We start from the raw sequence: 26,627 nt of genomic DNA on the forward strand, positions 1-26,627 counted from the left end.
AGAGTATTTTCCACACTCAAGTTAGGACCACACACTCTCCCAGTTGTGTTGAGGACAAACAGGAAGGACTGGATGCCAACAGGGCTCCAGTCTTGGTTGTTTGCTGTGAGGAAAACCTGCAGGGTGATCACTTGTGTGCGACTTGAGCGTGAATGTTTGTGTCTGAGCTGTGTGAATCACGACTGTCTGCAGAGAGGAAGAGCAGAAAACATCCGAACCGGAGTCTGAGCTGTTGCACGACTTCTCGATTTGAAACTCATGATAATTGCTCTAAAATTAATTTCTGCTTATTATGTCCATTTTTGTAAGGCTTCTCTCCAAAGTTAAGGCCTTTTTCTTCCAGGCCGTCCCCTTTAAAGCACATTCAAGTTCCGATCACACTGTGGGTCCGTGTTTCACAGAGTGAAGCCTGAACTGTTGAAAACTTTGCCGTATTGTAAAGAACAATGAGGTTCCTGTGGGAAGAAGCTCATTATACAGCAATCGGTCTCAGTGAATCAAAGTGCTCCTTTTGCAAGTCTTATTTGGTGTGAAAAGACTTTAAAGGCCCTAAATGTGTCAGATAATAATTATAATTAAATAGTCAGGCTTCGTCACCTACACCGAGTTTCATTTTGCTCGAATTTCCTTGAATGCAACACCTCTGCTCTCTTTGTCTCTAATGAGTAGTTTCAGTCTCTTGTTGTAATAAAAGGTTTGTGAGACAGAAAATGAAACCTTCTATTCTCCTGCTGTCACACTGTACTGCTGTGTGTGTGTGTGTGTGTGTGTGTGTGTGTGACAGACAGATATTACCATATCAATAGTTCTCTCCTCCTTCCACCCACGTCTTCACTGTCTTTCTGTTGGGACGTAATTGTGGCTGATTATCAGTCGAGTACTGTTATCAGCACACACACACACACACACACACACACACACACACACACAGACTGGGAACAAAACAGATCAGCTGCAGTGATGACGAACAGACTGAAATATGGAAATGAATTTCAGAAACAGGAAACTGAAGTTCATCTCCTCCTGCAGCTGAAGTCGACTTTGAAACTCTGAGTTTAAAATCTCTGATGTTCCAATGAGTTGAGTGTTAAAAATCAAACAAATGTTGATTATCTGCTTCCGTGCCAGGAGTTTATCACACCTGACATGTTTGCACTTTGTGGTGCCTTTTCTGCTGTCACTCTGTGTGGGATGTTGGCGTCGACCAATCAGAGTTAGTGAAAACAGGTCGTTATGTGCGAGGAGTAGGAGGAGAACTGCAGCGACACACTGAGCGAGCATGTGTTTCCAAAGGTGAGCCGAAAAGTCAGCAGCGACAGAGAAATCTCACGTCCACTGTTTGTTTGCCATTTAGTCGGAGTCTGATCTGCGTTGAGCTCAGCGTGCACCTGCCCAGGTGGACAGCCTTCCATTAGCACGTGTGTGTTTTTCTTCTGCTTCATCGTATGTTGAACTTTGTTGGATTTTCCAGTTTCAGTTCTTTTCATGTTCGGTCGTGTGTTTGTTGAGAAATGCTGACTTTTCTGCTCTCTGGCCTTCAGCCTCCACTTTGAAGTGTTCTGGTGCGAAGCTTCATCATCTGCTCACTGATGCTGACGTGGAGTCTGTGTTTGCTCCTGAGCTGGAGCTGCCACTGGACCCTGTTCCCTTAACGCCATCACGTGGTCCTTGGACATGAGCTGCCTCCACCACCAAGTCTTCGAGGTGGAGGCTGCGTCCATGTGTTAAAGAACCGTGTGACACGCTGTTCAAAGAGATGGACTGTGGTGGCGTCTCTGCACGTGAAACATGCAAAGATTTTCCCCTTGAACAACGTCATGACAACCGAGGTGGGACTTTAGTCAAGCGCGTGATGGCGAGACTCAAACAAATCGAGTCGCGTCTGAAATCCTGATGATCCGCATTTCAGTTAAAAGTCGGCAGGGACATTTACAAGAGCTGGTGCAGCCCCAGCAGGAGGTGCACAGGAGCTGCTGATGTTGACCTCGAACACTGTGGACAGGAAGTGGACGCTGCTGAAGTCACAAAGTGCCGAATAAAAAGAGAGATTTGTGACATAAAGAGAAGGAAGTACGACAGTCAAAGGTGTTTTGATTTATTTTTCACCCTCTGAGTGTTTCTTTGCTCTCGTCTAGTGTTAAAAACTTAATTAATCAGCTGCAAATTCGATTAATTAAAGACTTTTTATAGACGCTGATGTTTTTATTACTTCAGTTACTCTGCTGTTGAAACAGATTCTCTGTATGTAGTGTGAACATGTTCACAACGTGAGCCCTGGAGGGGACAATCAGCCAATCAGAGAGTTTTGTGTGAGCGGACAAACATGGCGGACGTGTGCAGCTGAAGAGATGAGGAGGAGGTTTCTTAAGTGTGGAGACGCATACGGAGTCTCACGCATTGAGCCAAAGTTAACTCAAACAGAGCGGCTCAACTTTTACCAATTTGCTGCTCTAGCGCCCCCTGGCTGTGATGCTCAGGCTGCAGTGAGCTTCAGATAACTTAACAGGTGAAATGGATCCCTGGAGGCTCCAACCTTCTGCGTTGTAATGAGGTCTGCACCCTCAGTCTGCACTCAGTCACATCCCCACTGGACGGCTGCATCAAACGTCAAACTCATTTACTTCTTCTGCGGTTTTGAAATAAAATCCTGTTAGCGAGTTAAACACAACCTTGTTTCTTAATTTGCTCTGTGAAAAGACATACGAGTGCTTAAAGCTCAGGATTGTTCCTGCTGCTGGAAGTTTGCTTTTGCATACAAATAAACTTGTTAAGTGGCAAACAAAAATGGGATTAAACAACACCCTGCTGGGATTCAACCAGACTGTGTGCCATCGCGGCTCTGACAGGAAGAAGAAGCTTTAAAGTGGATCAAGCAGCATTTTGCTGAGAAAAAACATAAATGCAAAAAGAAAGAATCCAACCTCTCAAAGCCAGAGCACACGGTGATAAAAAGATGTCGACGTCACCCACAGAGCTGCTCACCCCACAGACACACACCCACCGCTGGGCTCACACACATCACAATCCATCTGCCTGCGAATCCCAAGAAAATAAGAGCATCAAAGGGCTTTTATTTTGAAACAGATCAATATTTTCCTCATTGGGTTGGGCACGGAGCCTGAACCTCCTGAGCTTAATCTGCATTTTGTTGACATTGAAAACTCCTTCCACTCCGAGATCTCAAAGCGATGTGTTTATGGTAGCACAGCAAAAGGTGAAAACACAGCCGCTCTTCAATTATGAATGAAGAGTTAAATCAACAGGTTAACAACAAACTGTGAACAGGCTGCAGCTGCGTGGCTGCTGCGTTTCACCCCACCGTGACACAAAGAGCCGAAATATAAAGATGAATTAGACCAGACGAAGCCTGATGGCGGCCAACTGTGCCGAAGACGCTTCCTCAAGAGCCAGTCGGATACCTGCTGCATCTCCGGACCAGAAGGTTGTGGAGGATCAGAAAAGAGGCTGAACTTTATGTGATCTGTGTCACTGTGAAAATCTCCAACAGTTTCTTTCATTTCCACAATTCTGCTAAATGAATTCCGTGTCATCGTGCGTTAGAGCTGGTCGAAATCATCAGTTTGATACTGAGGTGTGACAGCAACGCGCCGATCTGAGTGTTAATTACCTGAACTGTGACGGCTGTGCTGCAGTCTGTTTGGACTCATTTCACTCCAGATTTTTGGCTAAATTAAATTTCAAGTGGTTTGATGTTGCAGTACCGACTGCTGGCACAGCAGTCAACCCAAACGTGCATCACGTCGCACTTCAAACGCGAGTTCGGCGTGTTGATGGCGTGCCTGACATCAGCTGCCTGTTTCATGGTGACGACCCTGAAAACCCTGATACAAAAGCACCATTGATCCTCTGCGTGCAAAGCACTCCTTTATGACCACACAGCATGGAACTATTTGATTTCTTTTCATACATTTTGCAAGAGACTTGAGGAGTAAGAATAAAACAGAGGGAAGAAAAGTAAGACCCTCCCTTCAGCAGGAATCACAATCACAAAAACCCTCCCCTTTAATCTGTTTGCGACTGATAGCAGAGTGTGTGTGTGTGTGTGTGTGTGTGTGTGTGTGTGTGTGTGTGTGTGTGTGTGTGCGAGTGTGTGTGTGTGAGTGTGTGTGTGGAGGTTGGAGCTGATAAGGACAGAAGATACTCTTTAATGGAACAAGATGACGCATAAGATAACATTGTGTCTGTGTGTGTCTGTGTGTGTGTGTATGTGTGTGTGTGTGTGTGTGTCAGACAGAGTGAAGCTGAGGACCCTTACTGACCCTGACTTGAACCTGCAGCTCAGCAGGGTTTGGTGGTGCTGCCGCCTCACAGTCAGAGGGTTCCAGGTTCAAATCCTGGTCTGAGTCCTTCTGTGTGTTTGCATGTTCTCCCTGTGCCTGCGTGGGTTCCCACCAGGTTCTCTGGCTTCCTCCCTCTTCTCACCTGTAGTCAGCTGGGATCAGCTCCAGCCCCCCATCCCGTGACCCTGATGGATAAGTGGGATGGAAAGTGGATGGATTGATGTCCCTGCCAAACGAGTTCACACAAAGCTAATAATTAAATTAATTGTGTTTCTCAGTTTACAGGAGTTTCCCGTGGACGTCCTGTCGCAGGCGGCTCTTAATACAAACTCAACGCTTCCCGTTTCCGTTTCAAAAGGCCTCCAGCATTTCAGTGGATCCAGACTCCTCCGGTCCCACGCTGTCCAGGTGTAGCCGCCGCCACCTTGTGGCACGTGTATGTTATTACAGTTTTGGTGAGACGTTCACACACATACACCCTCTGTGACTGAATTAGCACAGTAACACTTTAGATACGCAATCAATCAAATTGAAAACAACATTATTATTATTATTTAAAAATATATAATACACAATATTTTTGAACGCACTTATAATAATGCAGTGATGTCATGTAAATAGTGTTTAAAATTAAGCCATTTGATTGGCTATATGGAAACAAGCTCCCCGTGTACACAGAAAGCTAGCAGCGTTACAAAGCCAGGGGGCGCCATCATGAAACTAACAGGTATGAAACTATAAATTTTTGGATGTCGAATCCCAGAGCGTGTGAGAGGAGCAGGTTCTGTAGCGGCTGGACTCAGGTCTGGTCTCACTGTCTCAGAGAGCGTCATCTGTGTACGCTGACTGGTGCTGCCTCTTTCCTTTACACCCTTTACTTTCTTCTGTTTGTTAGTGACTTCTTCACATTAAATGTCTTTCATTTGCTTCGCTCTGTGGACGGTCTAATGAAGACCTGATGAAGCCCACCTCTGCATGCCTCTCTACACTTCCTTTAAGTAATGTTTTCACACCTCCTACTCTCGTCCTACGCTCGCTCCTTCCTTCAAAGAGAGAGCCGAGAGGGTAATGGAGGTCACCTCGGGAAGTGACTCGTCTTTTCACCACTATGCTCTTCGTCTTTTCTTATTTCTCTTCTCACTCTGTCGCCAGCCTCTCTCGACCCTCTTCAGCTTTCTCTCTCTCGTACTCCTCCTTCTTCTTCTTTTGTCTCTTAATTTGCTTCTGTGAATTTTTTTAACAGTAATGGATTTTATTTTATGTCTTCATCTTCTTCACTCTGTTCATCTTTTCTGTTTGTTCTTCTATTTATTCCCTCCCCTTTCGTCTATTTTCATACCAGCCTCCTCCTCCTCCTCCTCCTCCTCCTGAACAGGGTCGGTGCAGCACAGGGTTTTACAGAGACTATACATTATACATACGGAGAGGAGATCAAAGTGTTACTGTACATCGACACACTACAGTCAGAGAGGGAAGATGAAGGCAGCAGAGTCACAGAGTCAAATCCTGCCTGGAGTCTTTAGCTATGAACCTCATATTAAGACAAAACCATCATCGTGTTCTGATCACCTTCATCTGAACGAGGTCGCAACAAATCACTGAGCGACATGTCGACTGGCCCACGAGAGTATCGCCCGACAGGAGACCAGTTCATCTGCTCCACGGGGAAAATGTTTGTCTCCAGGGCTATCGAGACCTGATCCAGGACTGACAGATTGTCACCAGTTCCTGTAACTTGGAAGAACCAACAACTGCTTACTTCTGGGTTTAGGACAAGATCAGGGTTTAGATTAGATCAGGGTTTAGCTTAGATCAGGGTTTAGATTAGATCAGGGTTTAGGTTAGATCAGGGTTTAGATTAGAATAAGAAGATCAGTTACATTTGTGAAGCGAGCCTCATCACCAAAAGTAAAGGTTTAAGTGGGTGGTGCTCGTCCTCCCTGAGGGACATCTGCTGTCTCCCGTCTCCCAGTTCTCTGTCCCACCAACCGCACCAACATGAGGAGGAGCAGGAGGACCAAGAGAACCAGGAGGAAGGCTGCTGTGCATCCAGTCATTGCAGTCTGTGAGCCTCCTCATTTCCAGAGCTCACTGTTCTTAATTTATGCAAGAAAATGACCACACTGACTAATTTAATAAATGAACATCTGCGTGTCAGTGCAGCGTTTTGTTCATCAGTGAAACATTTCATGTTTGGGTCCTGTGAGGTAAACGCTTCATGTGTTTCCTCCTTCTCAGTCCTTCCTGTCTTTGTTTGTTTGATGGTGACACCTCGTTACTGTTGGAAAAGATGTGAAACATAAACTACTTATTTCTACCTAATAGCACATTTTCGTTTCATATTTTCTTTTGTGTTTCAGGTGTTTTCCTCCCTGCAGCGTTGCATCTCACTGCAGGTGCAAACTGCTATTTTAAATAAGGACCAGAAGAATAAAACGCTTTGTCATTGTGGTGTTTGTTATTAGAGAGCAGAAACTGTGAGTTCCTATTAGAGCGTCCAGCCGTGCAGAACCGCCGCAAAAAGAATTTAAAAATGTCACATCGCTCACAAAGAAACCACAAACGCAGAGTGTGTGTGTGTGTGTGTGTGTGTGTGTGTGTGTGTGTGTGTGTGTGTGTGTTCCAGACAAACCTCACAGCAGACTGTAATGACGACTTGAACATAACGAAATAAAGAGTAACATCAAAATAAATATTGTTTTGGCATTTTTAAACTCCCACAGATAAACTGCTGTCTTTTCAAAGGTCAGGAGTGTTTGTGTCTTCACTTTCTGTACGTTCAGTGTCACCATACACTATATGGACAAAAGTATTGGGACGTACCTCATTATTATCGCATTCAGGTGTAGCATGGACCTGTTCCTCAGGGTTTGGGCTCGGCCCCTGACTTCCAGTGAAGGGAAATCTTAATGCTTCAGCACACCAAGACATTTTGGACAATGCTATGCTTCCAACTTTGTGGCAACAGTTTGTTGAAGGCCCTTTTCTATTCCAGCATGACTGTGCCCCAGTGCACAAAGCAAAGCTCCATAAAGACATGGTTGGATGAGTTTGGTGTGGAAGAACTTGACTGGCCCACACAGAGCCCTGACCTCAACCCCATCCAACACCTTTGGGATGAACTGGAACGGAGATTGTGAGCCAGGCCTTTTGGTCCAACATCAGTGTGTGACCTCACAAATGCTCTACTGCATGAATGGGCACAAATTCCCACAGAAACACTCCAACATGTTGTGGAAAGCCTTCACAGAAGAGTGGAAGCTGTTAGAGCTGCAAAGCTGTCTGTGTGTTTACAATGAGACGTCATTAAAGTCCCTGTTGGTGTGATGGTGACGGGTGTCCCAACACTTTTGTCCATATGTTGTGTGTTTTATGTTTCTTTGAAAACTTCCATCATCTGTGCCTTTTTGAGGCTCCAGCTGTAAGAACATCCTCTGGCTTTCTGAATGACTGACGACTGCATGTGGCTGCTTTCCTCTAATTGTCACCATTTCTTCCAGGTCTTGTTGTCAGGGGGTCAGACAGTGATGCAAGAAGTCAGTCGTTGTGGTTTGGTTGCCGACTTGGTGGCTTATCAACCCTTTGAGCAGTTGGAGCTGCAGCAGATGTGATGAACAGCTCATGGAGGACATTAAGGTGCTTTAAAACTCTCAACACCCGACTGCTGCAGTTTTAACATCACTGCTGTGTCTGTGACTCATAACTCACTGACATAATGCACACATTTTTAGATACAGCATGACCTACAGCTCCAGAATCCAGAGAATAGTCAAGTTTTTAAGTTTTCTTTAGGATCAAAGTAATCCAGCATCACTCAAGTTGTAGCCAACAGCTGAGCTCAGAGCCTCCGCGGCAGCATTTCACATCCAGGTAGAAAATGAAAGAATAACTTAAACTGAAACCTGAAAGAGTAACTTACAGGTTAGAAGTGTTGTTTCACTGCCCTCCCTGGCTGAGAGTTTCAGCAACATATGGCTGAAATCAATGTCACATGTGCCATTATTATTATTATTATTAACTGACTTTTGAGAGAAAAATTACTGTTTTTGTCAAAGGAGTCTGGTGGATGTGGAGAGACTTTACATACCTCATACAAGCATACTTTAGAAATTCTGAAGTCTCTCTCTTCAAATGTTTTAATGTCATGTTTCACATCAGACAAACCTCACACGTGTGGCACAACAACAAACTTTGTTTCCTTTTCAAGGAAGACCGCCTTGAATCTGGGGTTACGATGCGTAACCAGCATTTTGCAAACAGTGACAGCTTGATGTGATAACACTGAACCTTCGTCCAGCTCTCGTGTGAGCTGCTCAGAGGTGGTGACTGTAAACTGTGAGCAGTTTGTGTGATTTGTAAGTATTTTCCTTTGTGTCGGTTTGTCTTGAAGATGGAGCCTCGTCAGTCGGGGATCAAACTGCGACGTCTCGGCTCGTGTCACCTTCACATGAAGAGAAATCCAGATTTATACACAAAGACGGCAAACAACAGACGGGCTGACAAATGCACACAAAGATAAGTAAATAAAAATAAATACACAGAAAAATAAACAGTGACAGCGAGACTGATGAGCGCAGACAGACAGCCTCTCTGCTTTCTGTCTCCATTCCCGTCTTCCTGTCAGTCGTCCTCCCAATCCTCACGTTCACAATGGGATGTTTAAATCGCTCCTTCCTCTCAGCACCACCGATCTGTCACAGGTGAGGTTTACCACAACAGACAACACAGTTTAGTGTGTGTGTGTGTGTGTGTGTGTGTGTGTGAGGGGGGTTCAGACGATCGATCAGTAAAATCGATCAGAAAACCTTTCCAGGCAGCTGTGACAGTAGAGATCATCACAGGAAAACAAAAAGATGGTGTCGCTCTGTCTCACATTCCTTCCTTCATGTGTGATTTTTGGTGCTTTGTGTTAAAGGTGTACTTTTATCTTTTGTCTCAGTGACTGACTGATGCACAAGTCAAAGGGACAAACCACAACACAATGCAAAATGTGAATACGGAGGTTTTTCGTTTTTACTTTTTACAGCAGTTTTCAAAATGAACCAGAACGCTGACCAAGTCTTAAATACCCCGCGACTGTCACAGGAAACAGAAACACAAATTGCGTTGTTTCTTGGGGATTTTTTTCTTTTGCATTCTAATGAGGTGGACTTGACCCGTAGCTCCTCTTAGCCTTGTTATTCAAAATGCATGAAATTCTAATCAATCAGCGGTAATCAAAATCCACCTACAAGATGTAACTAACAGAAGAGAAACCTGAGCACTTTGGACAGATTGTCTGTTACTGCCTGAAGATCATTGCAGTCATTCACAAAGAAAATGATGTTTTATGGGCACAGTTATGTGCTGTGAGTCGCACGTTTCTGCTGGGATTCATCACTTCACTGGCTGCTCCTGAAAAAAGAAAACCTGCCTGCTGGTAATGTGGAAAACTCTGGCTTTGTGAGTTAATGAATAGCACCTGAACGCACCATTAGTTTTGGTCGTTGTGAGGCTAGTTTCAGGAGCACATGATGTCTGTGTATAGGATCCAAAATGGCTCCCTTAGAGCCATTTTCCCCTCCAATCAGGCGACTTGGTTTTAAATAAGCTGAGTCGGTTTGATTCATGCTTTCACTCCGCCCCCCCACCCCCACAACCACCACCCACACCCACCCACCCCCACTATAAATTTCTGCCTTGAAAGGTAACGAATGAAGGAGAGGAGGAAGAGGAGAGAAATCGTTTTTTTTTCCTCCCTCCAGGAAAGAAACTAAAAAGTGGAGATGAAAGGAAGAGAAGGGAAGCAGGAAGAGGAGTTTTTCCTCAGGCCAAGAGAAATCAATCAAGCCAACACACCTGTCTGTCTCTCAGTCCCACCGAGGTGAGGAAATAAGGGAAACAACTGAACTGAATTATTTAAATGTAGCTGCTGATGAAAAGTAAGCTTGAATAACACACACACATGCACATGCACGTGCGCACACACACACACACGCGCACACACACATGCACACACATTAACAGCTGTGTGTGTTGCTCAAAGCATCTTTTCCTCTCTTTCTTCATCCCCTCCATCCTTCCTCTCTAATCACAGCCTGGCAGACTGTGTGTGTGTGTGTGTGTGTGTGTGTGTGTGTGTGTGTGCGTGTGTGTCTGTGCGTCTATGTGTGGAGGCGTGAAGCGTTGAGAAAAACCTTAGGAAATAAATTCAAACCAGAAAGGGAGGGGAAAAAAACAAATCTGGAGAGAATGAGGAGTGTGTGACGGGAGACAGGAAAGATGGAGGGGTGGAAAAGAGAGAGAGAGAGAGAGTGAGTTTTTAGTGGCCTGAAGGCAGGAAAAACAGCTGCTGCCAATAGTAAAAACACACACACATATATACACACACACACGCCGAAGGCCGGACGAGAACAATCAGCATGTGTGTTTATTTGAGCGCAGATGTTCATAATTTGATCTAATTATGTGTCTTCAGTCTATTCATCCTTCAGTGTGGAGAGGGGCTGCTTGGTGGTGCGTTCAGGAACAGTACAAATCAAACCAAACCAACACTATTTTTCTATTTCGCCTCCATGTGGAGTTGCAGTCATGGCTTTGGGTTTTAGGTCAGTTGTTTCCTGATTTATTTTGAAAGTTTCACCCTCGTGAGTCAATTTCTGCTTTACACTTCCTGTCTTTTTGCCCGTCCTTGTGATTGCATTGATTAGTTGTACCTGTTGGTTTTCCCTCCCAGGTGTGTTTGCTCATTAGTGCTCCCTCTTCACCTTGTGGTACGACATTCCTTGTGTCTCCAGCTTCTTCCCAGTGTTTGTTCCAGAAGTGTTTGGGACCTTTTGTTTTCCTGGACTTTTGCCTGCTCCCCGTTTGCCTGCCTCACCATCACGTAAGCCCCACTTTCATGATATTTTAGAGAATTATTGCACCGCAGCTCCTCCTGCTCAGCCCACCTGACTTTTCCTGAGGTGCCATCAGCAGGCTGACGTTTGTAGTTTCAGTGAAATGTCTCAACAGCTGTTGGACGGGTTGCTACAACAGAATGTTTGTGTTTTTATTGTGAGCACTTTAGCCCACTAAGGTTAGCATTTAGCTCCAAGCACAGCTGTATTTTGTTCAATGTGTTTTTTCCTAGGATGTCAACCAGTTAGCTAATATCGGCTAAAAAGAGCCAAGATTTCATTGATTGTTCAGCTTACTGTGGAATCAGATATTAGACCCTGGCACACGCAGCCAGCATCCAATCACATGCCAGACTTTTGCCCGCAGGCTGGATGTGATTGGCTGACAGCTCATTATGCACTTGACTGGGACTCAGTCAGCGGAACGGATTGGTTTGCTGAAGGGAAATGAAAATGTGATTGGCTCAAGTTAAGGGTGAAATACAAATGAGGCCGTTTGGTCTAAAAGAGTCACAGAAGGATTTCCTTTCGGGGCTGTTTAGATTTGCTTTGTGCTGCTTTGAGTTGAACAATGAAACACCAACAACAAACTTTTTTTTTTCGTTTATTGCATCTTTGTTGTCAGGTCAAACTCCACTTGTCTGCCAATTATGTTCAGGTCGCTCAGATAGCAGCTGCTCCACGTTCACAGGAAGAACGGAGGAGGAGGAGGAGGAGGAGGAAGAAGCTCTTTGAGTGTCACAGTTCAGCCAGAGGCAGAGTGAACCACATAAATGTCCAATAATCAGTGCTCACATCTGTTTACACCACAGCACATTCTGATTTAGGTGTTGTTTGAGCTAAATGAAAGTCAGCCACAGTGGAACAGAAGTGCTGCTTGAGTTTGGTTCAGAGAAACAAGTCATTAACAGGAAGAAAACCGCGGGGGAGCGTAATCATTTTAACAGGCTGATTAGAGGAAATTGAGTCAGCGTATTGTTTGATTTCATCAGCGGGTAACGAGCACTGGGGTTTTCAGTTTGTGTGTTTAGAAATGTGGAAATAGTATTTAGCCATCAAAACAGCTGAATTAATTGAAATGCATTTCATGTTGCTTATTTTTTAGGATTATTTCAACCTCACGGTACACTCACAACATGAGAAGGTTGACTCTGCTGTTTGATGTGAGGCTACAGCAGGTTAGCTTAGCATAAAGACCTGAAGGCAGGAGGACACGGCTAACCATCACCACCGGCCTGATCTGGTCTGGTGTCCTGGGTTTGTCTGACGCAGCCTGCACCCCCCGAATGTGAGACAGAGTCAAGGAGGTCTGACGTAACCTGCTCACCTTCGCTATCTCGGTCGTCCCAGCAGGAAATCAATCATTTCTTGTGTAAGTAAATGAGATTCCGCATGAAGACGGTCCACCAGCCTCACGGCTAAAATGAAAAGTCAATAAAGTGTCTTGTAGGAGCCCTGTTCACCTCCAGAGGAGTTTAATTCCTCTCCTCCAAACAAAATATTGAGCTCCTTCACACTCATACATTTACCGTCTTGTTTATCAGCAGCTCTCTTGGCAGCCCATTCGATAAAAGTCACTTCTGGCTTTTAGCGTCAGCCCAGAGAAATTTATAAAACCAGAAGAGACCTGGGAGACGATAAAAGTGACAGTTTTAGAGAAGCTCTGAGTGGAGGTAAATTCTGACGGATGAATGCGGACAGGAGGGAGGTGACAGACAGGAATCCGTCATCATGGAGATACGTGGCAGGATGAAGGTGTGAAACGACGACAGTTAGGGAAGGACATCATCCTTCATTCTTCTAGCTTCCCTTCCTTTGTGCATCCGTTTAGCTTCCTTGCCTCCTGCTTCCTTCTCCTCCTCCTCCTCCTCAACTCGACTGTTTAAGTTTTGTTTTTATGAGAGTGATTCTGCTGAGTTCACTTCCTGCCTGTACGGCAGCCTTCATTAAGAGGTGGATAAATTACTGGTGGACTTAATGACATGACATCAACCTGAGAAATAATTAGAGCCAATGAAGCCAGTGAGAGTCAGTTAAGTGTAGCGTGACTTCATTTCTGTGCTAATTAGCAACTGTTAGCATGCTGACTTTGTTCTTATTGCCTGCTCCTTTCCCTCCACTCGTTTTCATCCCTGCTTCCTCCTCCCTCTTACTGCCTACCTCCTCCTTCATTTCCTCCCCTGGCTCCTCCTTTCCTATCTCTTGTTTTTCTCCTTCTCTTCCTTGTTTTCTTCCTCACCTCCTTCTGATGTGACAGGAAAGCAGAGTTTAGTTTCTCCACTGAATGCACGACTCTTTTATCTTCTTTTTCTTCCTTTTTCTTGTCATTTTGTCCTTCTCTCTGCAGACTTGCTTTCATCCTCATCCATCCGCTTCTGTGTGTGTGTGTACGTGTGTGTGTGTGTGTGTGTGTGTGTGTGTGTGTGTGTGCGCGCGCGTGTGTGTGTGTGTGTGTGTGTGTGTGTATAACGACACAGTTTTCATGTTCACCTTGACTTCAGTCAAACTGAATTATTCTGTGTGTGACAGAAAGCTCACAGCTCCGTTTCTTGACTTTCTTTCTCTTCCTCCTCTTCCTCTCCTTTCTTCTCCCCTCTTCACTTGTCCTCCCCCCTTTTTTCTTCAGCTCTCCTGTTGCATCCTCACCTCCTTTACTCCTTCTCTCTTCCTTTCTCCTCCTCCTCTCTCTTCCTCTCTTCTCTTCTCGTTGTCAGATGCTGCAGTGATTAGACAGATGCTTTAACAAACGATAGAAGGCCAGCGAAGTGTCTCATTTGATTGGTCTGCAGGGTTGCAGGTTCGAATCCCACCAGGCGCAACACGTGTTGAATCTCTGGACTTTTGACTGCACGATGGAAACTAAAACGGCAGGTTAGAAAAAGCAACGTTTCATTTTAAGTCGAGATAAATGGACTGAAAAGACATGACGCGTGTGGTTTAAATATGATCTCATTCCGACATTCCGACAGATAACTTCCCACTGGTTGCCTTGACAACGTGTGCACACACACACACACACACAGAAACAGTGTGTGAAGCTGGTGATGGTTAAGAATGACCCAGATATGAATCATAATTAAAGGAGTATTTCCCCAAATTAACTTTCTGTAACAAGGAGGGTGTGTGTGTGTGTGTGTGTGTGTGTGTGTGTGTGTGTGTCCATTTGTCCATGCACGCACACGTGCGTGTGTGTCGTCCTTGGGTTGTGGCAGAAAAGATGAATGAGCTGTAATTAAGCTGATCCAGAGATAATCGCAGGAGGAAGAAGAAGGCGAGCCAAGGTCAGCCACAGGAGGAAGAGCAGGAGGAAGATGAAGATGAAGAGGAGAAGTTGTGAATTTAGCTTTCGTTGAGTCACCAGCCAAACGAGTCTTTGATGAGTTTAGTTTTATCCGACATAACACAGCAGACAGCTGATCAGCCCCGTCGGGAGGACGAATGTCGGCCATTTGACGTGTTTCTTCTTGACGCTCCGGTTAAGTTGTGACAACGCTGCGCTTAAGTCTCGTTAGGTTTCGGCACAAAACCCACACGGTTCAGGGTGGGAAAAGGTGGCGTTTTAAAAACATCACAAAATGAACCCTTCAGGCTTTCATCAAGGAATTCAGCTGCATGAAAAAGACCCGAACACAATGAATTAGTCTGTCAAATGAGTCCGTCACTTCGTATGTTCACTAAAGCTAATTTCACAACGTGTTAAGATATGCTGACACTCAGCAGCGAATCATTTTGTGTTGATGTCATTAACCCTCGAGGCTGCTGATGAATCCTGACTGAATAATGCAGAGGGAGAAACACCTGAGACAGAAGCCTTTCAGGTGGAAAATTCTGATCAAAAATGGCACCAACATAAATAAAACCAGTGAAACACACTCGGTGACAGTCACAACTTAAAAATCTAAGAGGAAAAGCTTAAAGCTACAGCGCGTAATTATGTGTGTGCGCCTTGAGTGTCGTGACAGCTGTTTGGTGAGAGCTCCTTCCTGTTTCAGCATTGCGGCGCCCACACACGCTTCCCCTGTTTGGTGTGCAGGAGCCTGACTGGGCTCCTCGCCACCCAGTCAGGCTCCTGGCTCCACTGATGGGCCCCTGCTGCCGGAACAGTTTCAGATACCGCAGACCTCCGTCGCCGTGACAGCACAGACGAGAGAGAAGATCGCAAACGCAAAACGTCCCCTTTTTAAATGTGTACGCTTATTAGTTTATGTTGCTCTCTCACGTGGCAGAATATATTTACTAAATTTAGTCACAAGGCTGTTAAAGTAAATTCACTCTCTCTCACCTTGTCTTTCCTGTGAGTCTGTGTGTGTGTGTGTGTGTGTGTGTGTGTGTGTGTGTGTCACTGAATATAATTGGCCCCTTCAGGAATTCACCATTTCTGCAAAATTCACAACTTTGCAGAAAGTTTTGCAGCAGCAACAGACACGACCAATCAAATATCTGCCCGAGCTTTTCACCAATCAGCACGTTTTGTTTTGCCGCTAACGAGACCCTTCACAAAGACAGACAGCTGAGGCGGAGACAGACGGACTGATGGACTCTCCTCATAAAGTCTCATAAACCACCTGAGAGCCAGAGCATAACATTTTCTGTTCTGTTAGCTGGTCATCCAGTTATTCAATATCAATTAGCCCCGCCCCTCTTGTTATCTGGGTCATGTGATTGGCCCTGCAAGAGGTCGTTAGCAGCGTTAACATCAGTCTAATTAGGGAGGTCTGGCTGAAACAAGTAAAATCAGAGAGAGACGGAAGGATTCCTCGTCTCATCCATCCATCGAGGGTTTCATTTCTGTTTCTCCCAGCCAATCAGGTCCTCCGGCTGACTCGCCACACATTAGAACGTCAGCACCAATCACAGAGCAGATCTGTCAATGTAATGAACGCTGCCCGGTGTATGTCATTTCATGGGTGTGATTGGTCGATTTTCTTTAATATTTCCTTCATCTGCAGCTTCAGGTCATGTGTCACAGTTACACAAGCAGGATAACACACTCATTCACACACATACGCACACGCACACACACATATTATGAGCAGTTTCATGTTCAACTGACTGAGCTTCTCTGCTGGGGGTTAAGGGAAACCAAAAAGAAGAAAACAAATTGCAGAGGAATCCTTTAACCCTGTGGCGCACACACACACACACACACACACACACACACACAGGTTGGAGGCTGAGGCCGTGGAGAGGAAACATCATTTATTCAATATTCCATTACCTTCTCATTTGAGGCGAGGGGCTCGTTTGTTCTCATCAGGCGAGCCACAGACAAACAGGATATTGTGTATTAACTCCGTCAGTGTGGTGATGTGGAGCTTTTATATCAGCTTTATGATGAAACGGCAGCCACTGGGGGGCGCTGCACAGGCTCACTCCCATACTCATCATCCAGTTTCCTTTAAAATCTGCTCTTTTCGTCCTCTCCTCACCTTCCTCCCCGTTTTCAACCTTTTTTGTTTCCTTTTGTGCTTTCGTTCCGCCTTCCATCAGTTTACCTTCTTGTTTCCTCGTTTCCTTCTCCACTTCCTCATGTCCTCCCATATCTCCTCATTTCCTCCTTTTCCTTCCAACTCTCTGATTTGGTTTTTTGTATCTTCCTCACTTCCCACTATTCCTCCTCCTGCCTTCCTCCTCTTTCTGTCCAGATTAAACATCTGACTTTTAGAAGATAAATGTCTGCCCTGAACAGTTGGGTGGCCTAGTTTCAGCCTCTCTCCTCCTCCTATCGATCCCCCCGTCCTCCTGTCAATAACCCATCATCCAGTCATCAGTCTGTGTGAAACACAATGAGCCGGAGGAGGAGGACAAAGAAAGTGAGCGAAGAGCTCTGAGGCTCCCCTGTGGGTTTTCTTCTCCGGGCGAGACAGAACTTTACGTGGAAAACAGGACGTTTGTCGATGTGATTCGAGCGCTGCTGGAGCAGGAAGCTCGCGCTCGCCAGCTTTTTGACGCCTCAGTGTGATGTCAGAGCTGGAAAAGCACAGGATATTCAGTGGCTAACTTTCTGGGTCTGAATCGGGTTTGTGTTCTGCCAAAGGTGGACTGTCAGAGGTCATCAACAGTAACAGAAGACGCCATTTAAACCTCATTGATGTTGTTTTGTTTTCTGAGATCCAGGACTTGTGCTGATGTCTTCCAGCTGTGACCATGTGACCAAGACCCTGACCATGTGGACGGATCTCCAAACAACTTGGACGAGACAGAAAAACACCTGCAGCTATCCCTTCGGTACTGACACACCATGTTTTTACCTGAAAATTGACGGACTGCGCCTTTATTTCCAGTGACATCCAAGTTATTATCAGTAAGTCACATCAGCAGCAGGATTACTGACAGAACAACAATCACAAATTCAGCCTGAATCAGAAAGTCAACAGGACAAACAAACCATTTTGTTTCTCTGCATTCTTTTCAAAGTATGTGTGTGTGTGTGTGTGTGTGTGTCTGTGTGTCTGTGTCTGTGTGTGTGTGTGTGTGTGTGTGTGTGTGTGTGTCTGTGTGTGTGTGTGTGTGTGTGTGTGTGTGTGTGTCAGCAGCAGGTAATCAGCTCAGCACAGAGCTCAGAGACCTGTCCTGCGGGATTGTGGGTATTTTCATGTGTCAATTCACATCAGATTCAACATGAGAAAGTTCAGCACACACACACACACACACACACACACACACACACACACACACACACACACAGAGCTAAGCTGCAGCTTCTCCCTGTCAGTCACCCACAGGACCCACACAGTCAGTGACGGAGGTTAATGACGATGTAATGACGATGTTAATGTAAACGCCGTGTTTTGGTTGGTGAAACTGGCTGTTCGACAGCCAGCAGTTCTGACTGAACTCAGACTGACACTGTGATGTTTACAGAGCAGGAAGGAAAAACTACCGACATGTTTGGCGAGCAGGATAAACCGGCTGCCGGACCGCCTCCTCGTTTCCTACCAAACGTTCTTATTTCAGTTTTAGTACAAAACAACCAAACAAATAACACAAAACAAGATGTAAGTGAAGAAAACAAGAAAGAAAACAAAGCAAACAAACACAAATAAATAAACAACGCAGACACAAACAACAAACTTTGTTTATGATTCCAAAACTTTAACAGAAAAATATTTGAAGAAAGTTTGTGTGTGTGTGTGTGTGTGTTTGCGTGTGTGTTTGCGTGTGTGTGTTTGTGTGTGTGTGTGTCAGACTAACAGCTGGGTTTCCTCCAGCAGCAGCAGGTGGTTTGACCAGAAAAGGTCAAAGCTTCACATCCACAACAGTGATTAACACACAGCTCATCGTGTGTGTGTGTGTGTGTGTGTGTGTGTGTGTGTGTGTGTGTGTAATGAGGCCTCACCTTTTGAATTTCCCATCACCCCCTGCTGCAGTGTGCTCCCACACACAGAGAGACAGCAGCAGTTCACAGGTGGAAGAGGCTTTAAGGAAACCTTGCAGCCAATCAGAATCAGCATTTTTCATGAACACCTCGCAGGAAAGTATGAATGTAAATACTGCAATACTCTGAAAGCAAAACGCAGTACCTGGATCTGTCTTTATGTACAACACGTTTTCATTTCTGTAGCTTTGGTCTGCGCCTGTTGCTGAATGGAAAATTACCTGAGAGGTTCCTGAAAATGCCAGGCTAGTTTTTCACAGGATTGACGATAATTCGCGACAGCTGATTGGTTATTTTAATCAGCGAAAGCTTCGGTTAGCACTGGCTAAAAATAAAAAGCTGCTACGAGCTGCGTGTTTTGCACTCGACTGTTAGCCAGTAAGAAAGAGAGAACAGACGACAGATTCGTTAGCGAGTCTTCAGCTCCCAGTGAACGAGGCCGATTAGTGGAGCAGCCAAACCTCCTTCACACCAAACCTCCTTCACACCAAACATCCTTTCCACCAAACATCCTTCACACCAAACATCCTTTCCACTGGATTCCACAGCCACAAACCGTCATTTTCACCCGCACATGCGGCGGAATTCACACGCCGTCTGAGGCGACGCATCACAGCAGAGCAATCGGCTCCGCGTTCAGTGTGCCGTCTCGCTGGTGGATTATTGGATTGATCACGTTAAGATGTGGTGGAGAACACAGTTCACGTCACTCTTCATGTGTCTGAGGCGGGAAAGTCATGTCAGCGTGTGTTTCATCACACCTGCACCTCACGCCTGCAGGCATGACGCCGTCCGGCAGGAGGCCAGCAGGCGCTCTGCAGGCTGCGTGTTGATTGGCCCCACATCAGTATGCTGCGTTCAGACGTCAGACTTTATCTCTGCTGAGTGTGAAACGTGTCTTAAACAACAAATGTTTTGTGTGTGAGCAGAAAGCCGCAGGATGTTTCTGCACATCGAGCATCAGACGTGTAATTTAGAATTAGAAACACGCAACTCGCACATAAAAAATAGATTTAATCCTGACATGGAAACATCAGGAGGAGACGTTTTCCTCTGAATATTAAGGTTTTGAAGGGGACAATTTGTCTTCTGTCGTCCCTGCAGTGTTCTGCTCTGCTTCTTTCTCTCGCTCTGTCAGTTTAGTGTTTTCCTCGTGTTCGAGGTCCCTCAGTGTGTGTTTGTGGATCTTGGATCTGGTTTTGACCCTCGTCCTCCTGCTCTGACTGCAGAGCCTGCGTTTGGGTCCGTCCTCTTGCCGTCTTTGTTGTCCTGCCTGAACAACACGAGACCTCTGAACCCTCTGAAAGGCTGGGTTCAGTCTCAGTTTAATTCTGACGCCTCAGCCTGCAGAATCCAACCTCATCACGCGGCTCTTTAGAAGGAAAAACATTACGAGAAAAATGTTGGGTTTTTCTCTCACTCGCTTCCAAAAACAAAAGCATCTTTACAAGACTTTTGTCGCAGCTCCTTGTAGCTGCTTCAAAACCGTCTGAATGCAGAACTTTTGCTTGTTTCGGAGTATTTTTACACTGTGGTATTTGGAGTAAAACTTCTCTGCGTGCCACACGTCATTTAGATTCCTCCTGTACGCTTCTTATAAAATATGCCGCCTTGATTTCCCCTGAACATGAAAACCAGCTCGTTGATGTGTCTGAGGCTCGTATATCAACCTCAGAGATCGATTTAAGATTATTAATAATCAGCCGTGCGATCTTGCAGATTTAAATCAAACCTGTTAAATTCTCCGCAGAGCTGCTAAAGGAGGATCAGCTAACTTGCCTGACTGAGTCTATTCCCTCACCGAGCAAAAAAAAACTCAATAATCCTTTAATACATTTCAAATATCACAGGGCTGCTTGGAATCCCCACAGCAACATCCCAGCCATGAGGGCCTGAAGACACATTAAATTAAAGAAAAGGGCTCCCGTGAAATCGTAGTGCAACCCGAGCCGCCGGCGATCCCCAGAGGAGCAGCAGAGAGATTCATTCATATCAGATGGTACAGAGTGAGTACAGATACTGTGAGACGTGGAGCCCACAAAACTGATGGGATGAAAACAGTATTGATAAAAGCAGAGTTGAGTTGATGAATATAAATGTGCTAGAGCTCCTGAAGTCCTGCTTTCAAATGTCAGGTCAGTTTGATTCATGTGGCCCAAAAGCACAGATCACAGTGGATCCCCAAAAACCCTTTCAGCAGGACAGGAACCGGAAGAGACCTCCCGAATCCCTCAGTGAAGACGGACAGAGGACGGACGGACATGCAACAGATGTGGCGTGTGCAGAACAGACCATCACAATCCCAGCATGAACAGATTACAAAGACAAAACACATGTAGATTATAAAACATGTGCAGGAGGACGGCGAGGCAGCCATACGACCTCCTCTCAGGTTAGGACGGACGTCCTCAGGAGTACAGACGTGTGTCAGCTGTAAAATGTTTACTGACCTCTAATGTCCAGGCACTTGAGCCCGCCCACTCCCTCCAGCCACACTGCTAACGTGGCTGAAAACGTCGAGTCATGGTTGGGATCGGCGCAAGTCAAAGTACAGAACAAACTTTTCTTTCTCTCGCTGTCTCTCGTGTCTTTCACTGAATGTGTTTTGCTGCTGCTGTGTTTGTCTGACTTCTACCAAGGCCAAGAAAGGAATATTAAAAGTAAGAACAACAATATCTTCTCTGCTCGACTGAAAGCGAGACTGATGGGACGAGTTGCCCCATCACCTCTGGATGCTGTCTGGAACCTGAGGACGCTTCTGCTGTGGCAGAATAACATCTGACTGCAATCGTCCTGGTAACAAACGATCCAAAACCTCATCAGCGCCTGCGTCATGCGTATCTGCTCCCAAGAGCAGGACGAGTCTGCAAAATGATAAAAAAAAATTCACAGATGAATAAACAGAAGTTTCTGATGCACACAAACTTTCAAACGTTCTTTATATCAATTTGTGAAGCTGCATCTTTTTGGACATAACGTCCTGAACAGTGCTGGAAAGACGACCGTGCGTGTGCGTGCAGCAGTTTAATATGTCCTCTGTCAGGCCCGGCTGAGGGTCAGTTCCCTCCGGCCCCTCATTCTTCTTCTCTTCCTCCCAGCAGGAGGCGTATTGTGGAGCTCAGAGGGGCAGCAGCTCCTCTGAGTGTTTCTTGTTGTTGCAGTCCGACTCAGCATCAGTCCTGCTGAGGCCAGTGATGAACACACTCAAAGGGCCGCACAGCGCTGCAACATCCTCCATCAATGACGATTAGGCCGCAGAGAGCCGACCAATCAGAGCAGCCTCAGCTCAGCCACCGTGTGTTTCTTGCTGAAGAAGTCCAGATGTAATATTGTATGGAGAAAGATTTTTCTCTTTGTGCCTAAAAATTACAGAACAGTGGAGCCTGAATCAAATCACTGAAGGCAGACGTTTGTCCTGACAAGCCAACAGAGGATTATCATCTGCTCGTTGTTTTTCACTTTGCCGTTTCGTTTCCCTCTCACAGTCGTCTCCGGCCACAGCAGGCAGCTCTTTGAGACAGGAAAAGCCCTGAAAGCCTTCGTCGCCGACCTGCTCGGCAGCAGACGGACACGGCCAGAGTCCAGCTGGTGGACTCGGTGGAGCGTTCAGAGCCGACTTTCCCCTCAGGAGTCAGAGGAGACCAAAGCCGGAGCTAAAACACAGCGAGTGCCGGACTTCGATTCATCAGGTGACACAAACACGTGACTGAGGGTGTTGTCCTCTAACTGCTGCATGTGGGATTAAAAAGCTGTTTGCTGACACATCAAACAAACAAACTTAGAAGGTGTCTGTCTGTCTGACTGTCTGTCTGTTTGACTGTCTGTCTGTCTGACTGTCTGTCTGTTTGACTGTCTTTCTGCCATTTTGCAGCTTCTTTCTCTGTTTTGTCACATTTCTCTGTTCAGTGAACTGATTTATTTTGTTCTCAACGGTTTTCCTGCTGCTACTTACCTGTTCTGATTCACATCCCCTCTGTGTGTGTGTGTGTGTGTGCGTGTGTGTGCGTGTGTCTGTGTGTGTGTGTGTGTCTGTGTGTGTGTGTGTGTGTGTATGTGTCTGTGTGTGTGTGTCTGTGTGTGTGTGTGTGTGTATGTGTCTGTGTCTGTGTGTGTGTGTGTGTGTGTGTGTGTGTGTATGTGTCTGTGTGTGTCTGTGCGTGTGTGTGTGTGTGTGTATGTGTCTGTGTGTGTGTGTTGATAACAGTGCCCTTCTGATAATCAGACACAAACAATTACGTCCCAGCAGAAAGGGAGAGAAGAAGTGGGAGGAAGCTATCAGAAGGAAACCATTGATATGGTAATATCTGTGTACACACACACACACACACACACACACTCCGTGGCCTGCTGCAGCGTGACAGCAGAAGCTTGCATATTTTGTCTCTCAAACGTTTTGTAGCATCACACGGCTGAAACTTCTCATTCGAGGAAAGAATTTTCAAACTTGTTGTTGTTGGTTTTGTGTTGTTGTTTATTCTCTTCACTTCTGATTAAATTTTCTTTTTTCTTAAATCTTTTCACTTCGTTTCTCTCAGCTTTATTGTTCCTGCGCTGGTGTTTCTGTCAGTTTTACACTTTTTAGTTTGATATTTCTATCCGCCTGCTTTCACGTCGCTGCAGCTTGAAAGTCTTTTGTTATTTTGTCTGTTTTAGATCCTTTTGTTTTTGTCTTTACATTGTTGTGACTTTCGGTCTTTAGTTTGATATTCCTCTTGATTTTATAGTCTTGGGATTGATTTTTGTGTCAGTTTTGGAAGCTTTAAGCTGACATTTCTGTGAGTTTTAAGTTAATTGTCCTGCTTTGGTTTGACGTTTCTCCGACGTGTTTGGCCTTTAGATGGATTTCTGTGTCTGTTTCAGTCTTTAGATTCACATTTCTGTCTGATTTATAATCTTTAGGCTGATGTTTCTGCCTGTTTTAAAGTTTTGGCTTTGATATTTTTGGCAGTTTTGGAGTTTTGAGTTTGAAATTTTGGTAGGTTTCAGCCTTTGCTTTGATGTGTTTGCAGTTTTGGAGCAGTTTTGGATGTATGAAAGACTCCTCTCTTGCCCTTTGAGACTGTTTTTGCTCAGGGGCACAGAGGCAGCCGGCTTCTAACCTGCAGCCGTGGCGACGGAGACAGGCCTGTTGCCATGGTTACTGCAGAGACAGACACACAGTCATTCACTCTCTTTCTCTTGCTCATGTCAGTTCAGGTTTCTGAGCCTGACAGGATTATAACCTGACATGACACACACACACACACACACAGTCTGACTTTGAGAGAAAACAGATTTGAAGGCTGCAGAGTCACAGTACAAATCAGACACTATTTACCCTGGAGCTCACACACACACACACACACACACACACACACACACACACTGTAGTCTGGATTAGTAGCACAGGCTGAATGTGTGTGTGAATCCGAGGGTTCAGCAGCAAAGTAAACGTGTGCGAGGCTTTCACACACCTAATAAAGCCTTTTTAAACGCGGTTAAAGGTTTACACAGCCAAGTAATCAGGTTTCTCCAGCTGAATTTGAGCTGCGTTAAGCAGATCTCCAGGACCAGGACTACAGATGCCCCCCTCGTCCCCCTCATGGCTTGAAGCGGGGCTCAAAACCCTGAGGATTCTGTCCACACGTCGGTCCACGATGCACTGAACACATTTAAACATAAAACCCACACTGAGCTGTAAAGATGAATTTATTATAGATCGTATTATATTTGAAAATTTGTAATTTTACAGAGCGATCTTGAAATGAATATTATTATTTGTTTGTTTTAATAACCTGCCGTGAGAGCAGCTAACACACTTTTAAGTTTGAGAATCCTAAAATAAGATGAAGGAGCCCATAACTCACACACTTAATATGGCGTCAAAATTATGAGTTTATTCTGAAAACATTAATCTCACATTATTAAGTCTTTGTCTCCGTATTTCAGAATATATTTTTATATTTACTGTCCCTTTTGTTGCTCATGTGTGGTGTTGATCGCATCCTGCTGCTCTGCTGCAGTGCAGCAGGTTTCCTGTCTGCACACACACACACACACACACACACACACACAAGGACAGTCATGATACTACAATAATTACTGCATACAGACTCAAACTGACACACACACACACACACACACACACTCACAGTGTTTATGTCAGATTAATGGGCGCCTCAGGCTGCAGATAGAAACCTTAATCATCCATCAGCTCTGACGGCTGATATAATTATTACACACACACACACACACACACACAGAGTATCCATCATCTTCTCCCATTTTCTACTTCTCTTCAGGAAACAACCAATTTGCTCTGAACGCTTCACTCACTCGTGTCTCGCTCTCTTCAGCTGATAGGCTGTGAAATACTGCAAAGCACAACAAAACACCAAAAAGCACTACAGAGCACTTAAAACTACCACAAAGAACCGGAGTACTCGAGGAGACGGTGGAATGCAGATCCTCAGGTCCTATCAGGAATAACAGGCCGCAGCATGACTGCCCTCTGGTGGAGACCTCCAGCTCTTTTTCCCATTTGTTTGAATAACAAAATGAACGAATGAATTTCATCATTTCGCTTCAGATGAGGCTCGTCTTTGTGAGAGGGCGGGATGTTAACATTAATGGTGACCTCGTCTGTTGAACTGCTAGGTTAGCTCATTTAGTTGGCTCAGTTGGCTCAGTTGGCTCAGTGAGCTCAGATAGCTGAGTTAGCTCATCTTAGTTAGCTCATATAGCTGAGTTAGCTGAGTTAGCTCAGTTAGCTGGCCTCTTGCTCACTTGGGAGAAGACACACTCATTATTCTGCGAGATAATACAAAAAGGAAAAAGTAAATCGCCACTAGTTGTTGAATTATTGTGATCTGAAGCAAAGTTCAGGGAGACAAAAGGCCTTCAACACCCGCACTTTAGTCATTTCCAGTAGAAATGTTCATGAATATGAACTTGTGTCACTTTTTTAAGTAGTTTATACTGCACAGCATGTTGAAGAGTTGGGAAAAGCAAATGATTACTGACATCTCCTTCCAAAACAAACTTGGATTCGTTTTTGGAGTCCATTGTGGAGCTCATTTGAACTGAGTGCTGATAACACTGAAGGGAGAGGAGAGTTTATGCAGATACCAGTCAGGCTGGACTGGGTTCAGTACAAACCAGACTACACAGAGCACACAGCAGGAAAAGATCCGAGCCGAAAAGACAGACGGAAGCTGCTGGCAGCTGCAGAAACGTCGCTCACCATCAGAGGAGGAAGACTGTGCAAATCTGCTTAAACAGACTTTGGCTTCATGCAACATTAATTTGAAGAGTTGCAGTGGAAACTGTGCTGACAGTGCAGAGTGCCGTCGAGCTGTCTGTCCGACTGACGGGCTGCACGTGTGGTGGAGCCACTCGTGTAGCGTTAGCTGTGGTATCTGCACACGCGGGTTTACTGCCAGAACCTCTGGAGTTAATGTTGGTGAAAGTTACCGGCAAACGAGGCCCCATGCTGACAAATTAAACTCGTGTTCAGTTTTGGTGGACCAGTCAGGCCGAATCAGCTCATTTAATTCTGTTGTCATTTCCTCTGCAACATTTAAACATGTTGGTCCGGCCAATCTGATGTTTCTGCTGCACCTATTTTATGTGCCGTGCTAATTTGTTAGCGCCTTTGATAAACAAAAACTGACTGACTGCTATGAAAGCATCAAACATGTATTTTAGGTGAATGACATAAAATAACATGGAAAAAGAAAATATTATATGTAAGTTACACTATATAGACAAAAGTATTGGGACATGGGCCGACATTTTTAAACTCCCACAGATAAACTGCTGTCAGGAGTGTTTCTGTTTCGTGTTCACTTCCTCCACGTTCAGTGTCACCATGCACTATATGGACAAAAGTACTGGGACACACCCCAATAAGGGAAATCTTAATGCTTCAGCATACCAAGACATTTTGGACAATGCTATGCTTCCAACTTTGTGGCAACAGTTTGTTGAAGGCCCTTTTCTATTCCAGCATGACTGTGCCCCAGTGCACAAAGCAAAGCTCCATAAAGACATGGTTGGATGAGTTTGGTGTGGAAGAACTTGACTGGCCCA

The 26,627-nt window shown here is 45.2% G+C and overlaps 1 long non-coding RNA gene across 2 annotated transcripts; it reads left to right on the top strand.

Annotated features, from left to right (window-relative positions):
• The first annotated feature begins 10,993 nt into the window (after positions 1-10,993).
• On the top strand, positions 10,994-17,591 carry LOC124053827. 2 transcript variants are annotated; one of them, XR_006842238.1, is made up of 3 exons: positions 10,994-11,166; positions 12,285-12,551; positions 17,297-17,591. It is a non-coding gene; the product is annotated as an uncharacterized LOC124053827 (long non-coding RNA). The 2 variants fall into 2 exon arrangements; XR_006842237.1 differs by having other exon boundaries at positions 10,997-11,166; positions 17,319-17,591.
• Positions 17,592-26,627: the final 9,036 nt, after the last annotated feature.

The sequence above is a fragment of the Scatophagus argus genome, chromosome 22 (genome assembly GCF_020382885.2).
Source record: "Scatophagus argus isolate fScaArg1 chromosome 22, fScaArg1.pri, whole genome shotgun sequence".
Classification (NCBI taxonomy): Eukaryota; Metazoa; Chordata; class Actinopteri; family Scatophagidae; genus Scatophagus; species Scatophagus argus.